The sequence below is a fragment of the Canis lupus genome, chromosome 10, assembly GCF_011100685.1.
Source record: "Canis lupus familiaris isolate Mischka breed German Shepherd chromosome 10, alternate assembly UU_Cfam_GSD_1.0, whole genome shotgun sequence".
In the NCBI taxonomy this organism is placed as follows: domain Eukaryota; kingdom Metazoa; phylum Chordata; class Mammalia; order Carnivora; family Canidae; genus Canis; species Canis lupus.
The window spans coordinates 42,600,232-42,610,825 of NC_049231.1; the positions used below are offsets into that span (position 1 = coordinate 42,600,232).

The following is a 10,594-nucleotide window of genomic DNA, read 5'->3' on the forward strand; positions in this document are numbered from 1 at the left end:
ACAGCCTGGCAAGGCAGTGAGAAGCTGCCCCTCCCACCTGATCCCTGGGTCTAGAGAGATGGCCCCTGAGACCAGGGCTCTTTGCCAAGCCCTTCACAGCATTCCCCACAGAGCCGCGGGATTACAAAAAAAGAAAAAAAAAAAACCCCTCTCATTTCTCATGCTGCTGCTGCTGCTGCTGCTGATAAACCAAAGCCTTTCACCTTCCTTTCACCTGCAGAAGGCAGCTCATACTCAGCAAAGTGAGAATTGCCTTCATTCTTTAAAGCTGGTGTCCTTGTGGATTGAAGACGTGCAGCAGCATTTTTACCATCACGTCTGGTACGTTCTGCACGCTTGTGGTGCCCTCCGCTCTGTGCACCCGGGGAGGGGCTGGCTCTTCCCCATTTCACCCCAAGTGGGCAGACGAAGCCAGACCCGTTCTTCCTGCGTGCTGCATGCCAGGGCTCTGTGGGCCCCGAGGGCCATGCTGGGGCTGAGGAACCCTCAGAAACCCGACCACAGACCGAGGCCAGACAGGAGGGAAGCAACGCGGCCACCGATGCTCTGAGAGAAGGAAAAGAAGTACCTTCCCAGCCATTTTCCTGAAGGGCCCATGGAGCGTTGCAGCTACGGCTATGCCTCTGCCCCAGGCCTAGCCCGGTGCCCACAGTGTGCACTGCGACAGGCTGGGGAGCCCCACTTGCCCGGCAGGACACAGCGCCAGCAGGGCCAAGCACTGTTCCTGCCCGAGGGTGCGCTGCACGCATGGATTCTCCTGCCAGGGCAGGCTGAGCCGCGTGGGTGCACATGTGCGTACTGTCCCGTATTCGACTATTACCCATTCGGAGGGCATGTACCTCAGGCACCCCACCCCAGCTCCCCCTCAGTCTCCTCTGTCACCTTGAATTCATCCTCTATCCAGCAGCTGAAGTGATCTTTCAGAACCCGAGTCAGATCCTGGGATTCCCCTGCTTAAATGCTTTCATTGGGAAAAATAACAAAATCCTCAGAAATGGCCTGAGAGGCCCTGCATGGCCGGGAGCCTGCCTCTTTCTCAAAATAGGTAAGAGAGCCCGAGTCTTTGCTAATTGACTTAGCAGTTGATTTATATCCTCGTTTTATTAATTTGAGAGGCTTAACCTTGAAAGCATGTTGTGATCAAAGCTGATGTGGCTGTTTGGCATGTAGCTAAGAAATGCGCTTTTTTTTATTGCGATATAATAGACATAGAACAGTATATAAGGTGTATAACGTGTTGATTTGATACATTTACATATTACAGTGTGGTTACCACCGTAGTGTTAGCGAGCACCTCTGGCACGTCCCATAATTGTTATTTCTTTCTTGTGGTGAGAACATTTAAGATCTGGTCTCTTGGCATCTTTGAAGTATGTGATACGGTATCATTGCCTGTGATCACTGTGCTGTGCATTTGCTGCCCAGAGCTCATTAATCTTCCAACTGCTCACCTGTGTCCTTTGACCAACACATCCTTGGTCCCCCCCCACCCCCATCCTCAGGCCCTGGTAAGCACCACCCTACTCTCTGAGTGAGTGAGTTTGGCTTTTTTTTGAACTCCACCTGTAAGTGAGATCATACCGTTTTTGTCTTTCTCTATCTGATTTTTCATGCTCAACATAACATCCTCAGGAGGCATCCATGTTGTCTCAAATAGCAGAGTTTCTTTTTTCTCTTAGCTGATTAATGTCCTCCTGTATACATGAGAAGTGCTTTTCATTCTATAACACCACATGTGTGTTGACACAGATCATGCCCCAAAAATGATGCTTAGGTCTATAGCTGGCCTGTAGATTAAAGATAAAGTTGGATCTAAACTATTAGGGGTGGAACACCTGGGTGGCTCAGTGGTTGACTGTCTGCCTTTGGCTCAGGCCAAGATCCTGGGGTCCTGGGATCAACTCTCACATCAGGCTTCCCACAGGGAGCCTGCTTCTCCCTCTGCCTGTGTCTCTGCCTCTCTCATGAGTAAATAAATACATCTTTAAAAATAAATAAATTAATTCCTAGAGGTGAAAGACATCGAGTATCCAAAAATCTGAGGAGGTTTAATGATGAAGAAAATACATAGCAGATGTCCTGTCCTTAACTAAGGCTGACCAACATCTTGAGAATAAGCAAGGAACACGTATTTCTCCACATTTTACAGGTTTACAGGGACGTTAGAGAGTTTTTTGGTGAATCTGTAAAATTCAACCTGGGGGGATGGCTGGATGGCTCAGCGGTTGAGCATCTGTCTTTGGCTCAGGGCATGATCCCGGGATTCCAGGATTGAGTCCCGCATTGGGATCCCAGTAAGGAGCCTGCTTCTCCCTCTGCCTGTGTCTCTGCCTCTCTCTGTGTCTCTCATGAATAAATAAATAAAATATTTTTTGAAAATGCAGCCTGGGGTCCTCCATCCCATCTGGTTATGGGATTTCCCCCAGACTTTTTACCACCCTGATCCTCTGGTCCCTGAACATACCCTAAAATGTCACAGTAAAGTTACTAGATGTAATGGCACGCAGTTGTCTGGACTCCCATGCCAGGACGTATTGAACTGGGTGCTATTACCTGCCCTTCCTCCGGGAGGAGATCATTTGGAAAGGGAATCCGACTGGACAATAAACAAAAAGCGACTTTCAATGTCGGAAAAGGACAGGATTGGTGGCTTCTAAAGGACCACGCTCAGGCTTCCCAGCTCAGGTTAACATGACAAATTGAGCATAAGATTCCAGTTCACAAGGTTCACCAGCAATGAGCAACCCCCTCCCCTCTCATTTTCCTCTTTCTTCAAACACATAAGGATGTAGAGATGCTCCTATGCCTAAGTAACTTTATGCTCAGACCAGAGACCCAGTTGTGTGAATATCCAATAAATATTGATTGACAGAGAAAGCCTATCGGAGACCTTCCCCTCTGCAGAAACATCTTTCCTTACAGAGTGCGCAGGCTCGAACACTGTGGGGTTTAGGGTTTGCATCTTCTCAGAGCCAAGGCAAATCAAGCCTTCTGGGCCAGGGAGGGTTCTTCTATTGAGTGACATTCTGCTCGTTGGCATTAGAATGAACTTTCATTTTGAAGATCTGGAAATAAATAGGACCCAAAGGGGTTTATCAGATGCTTTTCCTGCAATGAAAAAAAAGATTTGATTGATAGTTTGGACACATGCTAGGTTTCTACTCAATTATCAAGACAGGAGGATCTGAAAACACTTGTTTCCTTTTCCCCAAAAGGTTTTTAATGAAATATTGCCATGGCCCATTCATTCCCGCCCTACTCACCTCCCCTCCCCCCAGCTGAGGGCATCCCTGTCCAAACAATGAGCTTGTCAAAGCTCTTGAATTGACCAGGGCTCAGAGTGGTTTGGCATCAAAGGAGATGCTGAGATTCTGTTTTGTAAAGGAATCTAGTTTCTGAGAGGGAGATGCCAGACTGAATGGATCGAAGCCCCCTGGGTGTGTAAAACACGGAATGGGAGCCCTTCAGAAACGATGGTCCCTCAGCGTGATTTGCTTGGAGGGGTACGTGCAGCACAGGGAATTCAACACCGAAGAATCCCACATCAAAAGAGTATTGCTCACACTAGAGATTTTGGGACAATGTGCTTGGACACAGGTTCCCGCCCTATCCTCTGAGCAGCCCTCGCATTTGATAGGCACATTGACGGGCCAAGAAGCTCCTTTGGTGAACCGTGGGAGGGTGTCCGTGGGAGGGCTGGTCTGCCTTTGTGCCAGGAGCACAGGCAGGACAAACGCTCAGTGGGCTCACACAACTCAAACAGCATAGTGACTTTAATCCTTCCTTCTCTGCAGAAAATTACAAGAAGTTCCAGAAATACAAATGCCCCTTAGCCTGCATCTTTTTAACTGTTGTCGTAGGAAGAAAAGATACATCAAATGGGAGCCGAAAACCTTAGCCCAGCCCAATTTCAAATGCAGGCTCCAAGATCTGTGCCCCTAGAACTATACGTGGAAGGCGCTCTTTTCCATTGTTCTCTAGAAGAGTTCAGTCAAGTGCACACTCAGCGTAAGCATGTGCTTGCAACAGCTTGCCTGCTAACGGCCAGGATGTATCTCCGTCTGCACTCCGTCTACCTGTGACGTGACGGGCGTTCCAAAGCGCAGGGCCCAGCCCTCATCAGCTAAAGAAGCTGAATTCAATTTCTCTTCAACTGAATTTTGTTCATTCTCCTTGAAGGCAACATAGAGGTCTTCTAAATAGACGGCTTTCTGTCCAGGTCCATGTTGCCTCTTCTCCTTTGCCTGCACAGCCCTGAAATCCTGAAGCTAACATTAACCTGAGTTGCTTTTAAAAGACTGTCTGGGAGAGAAGGCTTCCTGGGCAGGTGTTTGCTTTTTCTCTCTCAATGAGTCTTCCACTCATTGCCATGGCCAGTGCTCCCGGGAACCTGTGGCTACTTCTTTCTCCCTAATTTTGTTTCAGCTCCATGAAGTTCTGTCCCTGTGGATCCCAGGGCACTCATTTCACAGGTCCACTGGTGATTCTGGTTCCCCTGTCTTCATACCACACCCTCTGGCATCTCTGACTACCTCTCCCCATCCAGTTTACAGTGTTTTATTCACCTGTTAGACATGATTTCACCTTGTGCTGAAATGAGATGAATTCATGATAAGTAGCTCCTATAAATATACACCTTCCAGAAAGCTTTTAGTTGTTAAGAGAGAGGTAAGGGTTTTATTATAAGGCCCTTAGCCTCTGGAAATTGCTAATCTATTTTGTGTATTTATTGAATTTGTCTATTCTGGGCATTTCCTTTAAGTGGAATTATATAATATATGCTTTTTTATGACTGATTTCTTTCACTTAGCATGATGTTTTTGTCAATGCAAAATGAACAAATCTTTTAGAATCTCTAACTGCAAGAAAGAGCATTTTATTTGAGCCCAAGTTAGGCTGCCTGGGAAACACGCTCTTCACAGAGATGAACGTGTTCTGAAGAATGAGTCATTTTTACAGGATTGTCTACATTTTACATCTTGTAGAAGCTCGGAAGATTATGGATTAGCATATAGGCAGGAATCAAGAGTTTTACATCATAAAGGAATGCAGGGAGCAAGAACATTGATCCGTATCTCAAGGACAAGATGATTTTTCTTTTGGTTACTCATTCACAAAGCAGATGTACAATACATGCACGGTGGCCATAAATCAGGCTTTTGGTTTGAACAAAGTTTAGAGTCATGCTGACTTAGAAATCTAGAATGGCTTCCCTGGAGGATAGATCTTTAGAGTTTTTCTCTCATCAGCTTTTGCGGTTCATTATGTTTTAGCATGTATCCATACTTCATTCCTTTTTATGGCCAAATACTATTCTATTGTATGAAAATGCCACATTCTGTGTATCTATTTTTACTTATGCATTCATCAGTTGAGGACATTTGCTTCCATGTTTTGCCTGTTATGAATTATGCTACTATGAATATTTAAAAGTTTTCATATGGACTTTTTCTTTCAATTCGCTAGGGTACCTACCTAAGAGTAGAACTGCTGGGTCATATGGTAACTGTATGTTCAGCTTTTTGAGGAACTGAATGTTTTCTTCACGGGCTGCGCCGTTTTACCTTCCATCAGCAGTGTATGAGGTTTCCAGTTTCTCCACACCCTCACCAACGCATGTTATTGTCTGTCTTGTTTATGATGGCCATCCTGGTGGTGTTTCATTGTGGTTTTGATATGCATTTTCCTAATGACTACTAATGTTAAGTGTCTTCACATGTTCTTATTAGCTATCAATCTTCTTTGGAGGACTATTTAATGCCTTTACCCTTTTTTAATTGGGCTATTTCTCTTTTTATTATTCAGTTGCCAGAGTTCTTTCTATATTCTGGATATGATCCTTGTCAGATGTATAATTTGCAAATGTTTGTAATGCATTTTTGTCTGATTTTCTCTTCTTTTGTCATTGGAAGAAGTAGAAAAACTCAGGATTTAATATTGACATTTAAATTATATATATTCTTGGTTAGTGTTCTTTCACTTCTATAAGCTGGACTTCCCCCATCAGAAAAGGACATAATTGAAGTAACTTTCCTGAGATAATACAGAAGTACACCTAAATGATCTAATGTGCAGAATGGTAAGAAAATGTCTCAGAAAAAAAGATTTTAATTAATTGGATCACAAAGGGATTTGTGAGGGAAAGCTGTTATTCTAATAATGTAGAGATGAGGTGGGGAGATACTGACAATAAAATCAATTAAACATTAATTGAGGGACGCCTGGGTGGCTCAGCGGTTGACCGTCTGCCTTCGGCCCAGGGTGTGACCCTGGAGTCCCGGGATCGAGTCCCACATCGGGCTCCCTGCATGGAGCCTGCTTCTCCCTCTGCCTGTGTCTCTGCCTCTCTTTCTGTATCTCTCATGAATAAATAAATAAGATCTTTTAAAAAATTAATTGAATTAAGCATACTGTATACAAAGGAACATGCTAAATATAGTAATGAAAATAAGTTTTTCTTTCAAACAATATTTATCAAGCACTCCCTCTATGCCAGGTGCACATAATTAGGACTTAAAGACATGGGCTCTTCCCTGCTTATTTGTCACCAGTCATTTGAACTGAGACAGGAAGATCGAACAAGTGACTGTGTGTAAAGGGCCCCTAACTGTTAAAACCACACATCTCTGCAGTGGGGTAGATGAGTAGAAATGCACATGGTAGCTGTGATTTCCACCAGCTTAGCATCTCCACTTGGCATCTGTCTGTCCACCATTTCCATCTCATCCCACTCAGCCTGACCTGTCCTTTAAGACACTGCGGCGCCTGGGGGGGCTCAGTCAGTTAAGTGTCCGACTCTTGATTTCTGCTCAGGTCATGATCTCAGGGACCTGAAATTGAGTCCCTAGGTGGGCTCTGCACTGAAACACAGTCTGCTTGAGATTCTCTCTCCCTCTCCCTCTCCCTCTGCCCCTCCCCCTGCTTGCATGCCTTCTTTCTCTTTCTCTAAAGTAAAAAGTACATCTAAAATAAATAAATAAATAAATAAATAAATAAATAAATAAATAAATAAATAAATAAATAAACCAAAAACCAAAAACAACAGAGTTGATCTGAAAGTTAATCTCTTGAAAGTCCCTTCCTTTCTTTGCCTCTTCCTTCCCATCTTAAGGCTTCGAACACACCTTCTAGTCCCAGTAATTACCAGTTCATTCCCCAGGATGCACTTCATTTCTGCCTGCCTCTCAAGGAGAGCCCAGGTCTCAGCCCCTGGGACTGCATCGTCCCAGGCCCCCAGCTCTGAGAAGCCCATTCCCCTGCACCCCCACCTGCCAGGACAGCGGGGTGTTTGTGTGCTCCCCACCTGCTGACCCTAGTGCGCCCTGTGCTGCCTTTCTGCCCTGTTCCCCTTCAGGTATCAGAGCAGCCTGAGCTGAGCCTGACTGGGCTGCAGGCAGACGTGATTCTCCAAGAGGCACAGTCTCTCCCCGTACAACAGGCCAAGGCTCCAGGGTACTGAGAGGTCCTTACAGCCTGCAAGGGCCTGGCCATGGGCTACTGCCTTCCACTTTACAGGTTAGGAGCTGAGGGGCGGGAAGCCGGGGCCCAGAAATGGGGGCTCAGGATTCGGTCACCCCTTGCCCACCGCGTGGTCTCTGCAGACAGCTCTGCTCCCCACTGAGCACCCACATCTTCCGGCTTTCAGCTCCTCTGTAGCTGCCTCCTTGCCTTCTCTCCTTCCAAGGGGTGGAGTGTTGGAGTGCCAGGCTTACTTACTTGCTTACTTCGTCGGCTGCCGCACATCTCCGAGCAGGATGAGCAGTGGGGTTTGGGGAAGGATAGCTGAACGTGCAGTTGAGGACAGTGTCATTAGACAGCACGTGTGCTCGAGCCACAACTGCTAGAGCGTCGGCACGCAGGGTGAGGACAAAAGCAAAGCCCACTTTGCGGGCTCCTGTGGTCTTGTGTGCCTCCACGGGGACTTGCTGTCCTGTTTCTGAGGCAGGAGGGCCATGGTGGGTCTAAGAAGCACAAGTAGCCCAAGCGGAGCTGCAAGGCCTGTTTGCCCACGTCGGGGTTCAGGCAGTGCCAGCAGAAGGGCAGGGGGAGCTTGGGTGGAATCTCGGAAGTGGTTTCAGGGCTGCATCCAATTGGAGGCCAGCACTGCAGGTGAGGCCTGCCCGGGCACCCTAACCCCATCTCAGAGGATCCCAGGGCGTCCCCGCTCCAATCACTGGCCGCCCCTCCTTGCAGGGATGGAGAGCACGTCTGCCCCTTACCACCAGCCTCCCGCCACACTGCTGGGCCTCCCTTCCTCCCTTCTCAACTCCATGTCTCTGCTCTTCTTCTCTTCTCTGAGTCTCAGCACCCTCCCCGAACAAAACCAAACTCTTGGGGATCCCTGGGTGGCGCAGCGGTTTAGTGCCTGCCTTTGGCCCAGGGCGCGATCCTGGAGACCCGGCATCGAATCCCACATCGGGCTCCCGGTGCATGGAGCCTGCTTCTCCCTCTGCCTGTGTCTCTGCCTCTCTCTCTCTCTGTATGACTATCATAAATAAATAAAAATTAAAAAAAAAAAAAAAAAAAACTCTTCTGTGTCTCCTGCCTGCACAGGAGTCCAAGATGCAATAACATCAAGGGAAGACATCATTTGCAGAACTGCACACGCTGACCCGTGTGCATGCCAGCCCTGCCCTGGGGAGGGGGCCTCGCCTTGTCCTCCTCATCAAGACTCATTAATGCTTTTCCTAAACAAAAGAGCAGCCCTTCCTGAGATGTGTTTGCTGCCCTCTGTTCCCACCACCGGGTCCTCTACTCCAGTCACACGGAGACGCAGGAATTCCTGGCCAGCTGCAGTCAGCTCATGTTTCTTTAGTGGTGAGTCCACCAGGAGCCAAGGAATGCGGTTAAGCTAGAGTCAGAGGTCAAGAAATAGCAGGTGGGTATCAGACTTGGAGTGCTGTGCAGATAATAACAGGGAACAAGAGGTGAATGGACAGACTTGGGGGAAGTTCTGAAGGAGAAGAGGCAGTTCCTTTCCTGCCAGTGCTGCACACACCCCCAGTCTGGGGATAGACCAGCAAGGCCCTGGACTAATCCAGAAAGAAGAAGGCCACCAATGGACTCCAGAGTTTGCACCAGCAACGCCTTCTTCATTATCTTACTCTATAATCCATGTAATATGAAATATTTTTGTCTAATGGGCAGATGGCATTTTAAGATAACTTATTCCTCCGCTTTTATTACTCAGAGAGATATATACATATGCAAATCGGAGCTTGCAATCAGCACGATCTATTTATTTTTACTTCGCTGATTCCAAAGTGATTCACTTCCAATCCAAAGCAAAGAAACTTAACGGTTTTACATGGTGTCAAGAACTGTGACAGGGCTAAGATTTTGCCCTATTTGCAAGCAAGTTGGCCACGTTCGTTCTAACCAACAGTGAGCCTGCCGTGGTTCGCAGATGCTGGCACAGGACACAAAACTCGTGAGTCAGAGACAAAGGTTTGGGTTGCTCACTGCAAGGGCAGTGGCTAGCACAGCAGTGTTTTGTGGCCGGGGTTCCCAGGGGCCCCAGTTCCCACAAGGATATGAAGAGGGCCAGTTGGCATCTATACACACAGTGGGTTGCACAACAGGAGAGCAACTCTCAGCCTCTCAGCCTCAGTCTTGTGTGACCGAGAGCAAGCCTGCCTGCCCCCGCCGTCCTGGGAAAGACAGCATCTTCATCCTGCTGGACGTAAACAAGCCTGCCCTTTGCCCCAGAGGGAAACACTGTACCCTCCAAGGCACTTTGCTCTATGAACATCTCTGGGAAAAGATGGTCCTGAACAAAGGAAGCTAGTCCTCTGCTCCTAAGAGGTCAGAAACACGAGACACTCTTGGAGAACTGCTTAGATAAGACTTATAGAGTCTTATCTTTAAAAAAATATATCAAAGTGTGAATAGTTTTTAAACCTGGGCCCTCTTTGCTTGGCCTGATACTGTGTTAGTAGAAACAGATGCAGATGGGGACCTCCTTCCTCTGCACAGTTCCATCACGACTTTACTGCCTGTATCGAGAACAGTTTGCAGATCACTATTAATACCACCAGCATTAGGCGGGCATGCCTCAACCACAGGATCCATTCTAAGAACAGGAAGAGCTCCAGGAACTGTAAACCGTTCTACCAGTGAGGAGCCTCTCAGATGCCAAGAAAGAGAAAAAAATAAGTTCAGAAGTGCTTAGGGAAATAAACTTATTACCTGACATATTTGGAAGTCCAGAGGAAGGCTTTTCTTAGGGGTCCTGCAGTGTCAGCCCAAATCAGCTTTTCCCATTTCTCATCTCTGCCTTCCCTTCTGCTTCATTTTAAAAATGGCCCCACTTGTGATCCAGATGTGGGACCAGCAATTTCAAGGCTGTTCCCTCTTTATGTCCAGGGAGAGTGAGCACCTCTCCAGGTAGACTCCAGAGGAGAGTAAGGGGACTGCCCTTCCAGAAGTCCCCAGCAAGGAGCACCTTGAGCTTTAGTGACCGGACTTCTTGTGCCAATCCCTGAATCCATCACTTTGGCCAGGGGACAGAGTGTGCTGGTTTAGGCAATCCCAGCCCTCAGGATCAGGGTGGTGGAATAGGGTTCCCTGGAGCTGTGTCAGGGACAAGCAGATG

General features: G+C 47.4%; 1 protein-coding gene across 1 annotated transcript in view; it reads left to right on the forward strand.

Annotated features, from left to right (window-relative positions):
* CREG2 (cellular repressor of E1A stimulated genes 2) overlaps positions 1-10,594 on the forward strand; it is a 35,930-nt gene that overhangs the window by 4,867 nt on the left and 20,469 nt on the right. The window lies entirely within an intron of this gene.